A 2,093-nucleotide genomic window follows, 5' to 3' on the forward strand; every position below is an offset into this window, starting at 1 on the left:
TGTGTGTGTGTGTGTGTGTGTGTGTGTGTGCTGCAGTTGTGAAGTTAGATTTTGTTATTTCGGCTCTGGCTCCTCCTCTCAGCACACCTGGTTAGTTTATTAATCTCCACACCTGCACCTTGTCTGGTTTTATCCTCGTTTGGTTTATAAACTTACAGGTTTTACAGGTTTCAGATTCTTTATCTTTAAGGTGAATCGTGTTTATTGAATATTTTGTATTTTCTAACTGAACCTGGAACCTGGTCATATCAGCGGAGCCGTTCAGACGCAGTGTAGTTGTTGGTTTGTTGTTGTTGTTTTTCTCACTTAATTTTTCAGTTTGAGCTCGACTCGAACATCTGTCACAGCTGCTGCGCATTTGGCCTCAGGCAGGACGGATCAGAGGTGTTTTTGTTATAAAACAACCTGGTCCAACACATGACCCGGTCCAACACACGACCCGGTCCAGACGCACACTCAGCTCTTGGGAGGAGCAGCGATATAAAATCCCGTCTTCGTTTCCTTTTTCTGTTTAAAATAACAGATCTGATGGAAACTGCTGCCGTCAGACGCTCGGCTCTGTTCTTCGCTCCTCGTTTTGTTTTCAGTTTGACCTCAGAGGACTCAGGTTGATGTTAAACTGATGCAGACTGTGAGCAGACACACACCTGCTGAAGGGTTAGGATTTATTTAATTTGAAGCAGTCATCCAGAGGTCAAACACTAATCTCATATTTTTAACAGTTTTACTAACATTTTAATTAATTTTTTCAGCGCTGTGAACACTTTAAATAGTCAGGATCCTGGATTTGTTGGTTTTTGCTCATCTTTTTTGTTTAATCTCTCCTTTTTCAGGTTATAATGTTGATTTTCTGTATTTTGTTTTTGAGATGTGATGTTTGCAAACGATCCAAATCTTTTAAATAGTTCCTCACAGCAGATAAGAACTGATTCATTTGTAGTTTTATTTCTTTAAACTCTTCATAATATTATTATTTTTCCTGGTTAACCACAGATAATCCGTCCTCTCACTTTTTCACAAAAACCAGGAAGTTTCTGCTCTCAGCTCTTGCCCCGCCCCCTCACACCTGTTTCCATTCATCATTTAGCCCAGGTGTCTCCACTGTCTCAGGTGTTACTCCACCTGGAGTCGAACATCGTTGGGCTCGTCAGGATAAATTATATTGTCTGATTGTGTGAGCTAAGCTTCAACAGCTGCATGACTGAGGGTTTGTGGGAGTCGGGGTCCTCCAGGCAATCAGAGATAATTATGGGATGTCCTGTTAAAGCACAAACACTCAGCTACCTACACATTAACCCCTAACAGTCCTGTAAATCTGCCCTCTGGAGTTCTTTCACAGGTGGATTTTAGCAGCTTTTTACAAACTTAAAAAAGCATCTTACCTGTCAGACACGGCTTCAGGTGGAAAAAAGAAGGAGACACTGGTTGAACTGCTTTAAAGCTAGTTAAAGAGCATTTTAAAGGGCCCATATTATGTGTTTCTCAGGCATATATTTAAATACTATGCCATAATAAAGTATCTATGTCTCCTTTAGCTGTTATTAAAATGATGTTTTTGTGTTTAAATAGAAAATAAACTTATCTTCTCATCACTTCCTCTTCTAAACGCCTTGAAATTGGTCTCTGTCTCTTTAAGAACCTCCTTCTGCTTCTGTCCCGTCCCATTGGGGGGGTTGCTCGTGCACTATGCTGCAGATGACAGACAGCTGAGGGAATATTCAGTGGATTTTCTGCCTGTTAGAAACAAAAAGTGGAAAAAATGTGAAGCTCAAACTGTAACGTCTCTCACAGACTTTGTTTTTCAGTTTCTGATCACATGATGCTTGTCAGGAACGAGCAGCTGATTCAAACCAGCTGAGACGAGACTGTTTTATTTTTAAACATGTGAGCTGCTGCTGCTCCTTCTGGCAGCGACAGGGTTTCTGTCTTATGATCGTACCAGTATGTCCAACTTTACCAGGTAACTGTCAAAACGTTTTATTTATTCTTTTTAATGGAGTTTAAAGTTGTTTGATGCCTGACAGCAGCAATAATATGAAGAGAAACTGGGACCATGAAGTTTGTTCAAAACAAACAAAAATTATAATTGAACT

The sequence above is a fragment of the Austrofundulus limnaeus genome, unplaced genomic scaffold, assembly GCF_001266775.1.
Source record: "Austrofundulus limnaeus strain Quisiro unplaced genomic scaffold, Austrofundulus_limnaeus-1.0 Scaffold129, whole genome shotgun sequence".
NCBI lineage: Eukaryota > Metazoa > Chordata > Actinopteri > Cyprinodontiformes > Rivulidae > Austrofundulus > Austrofundulus limnaeus.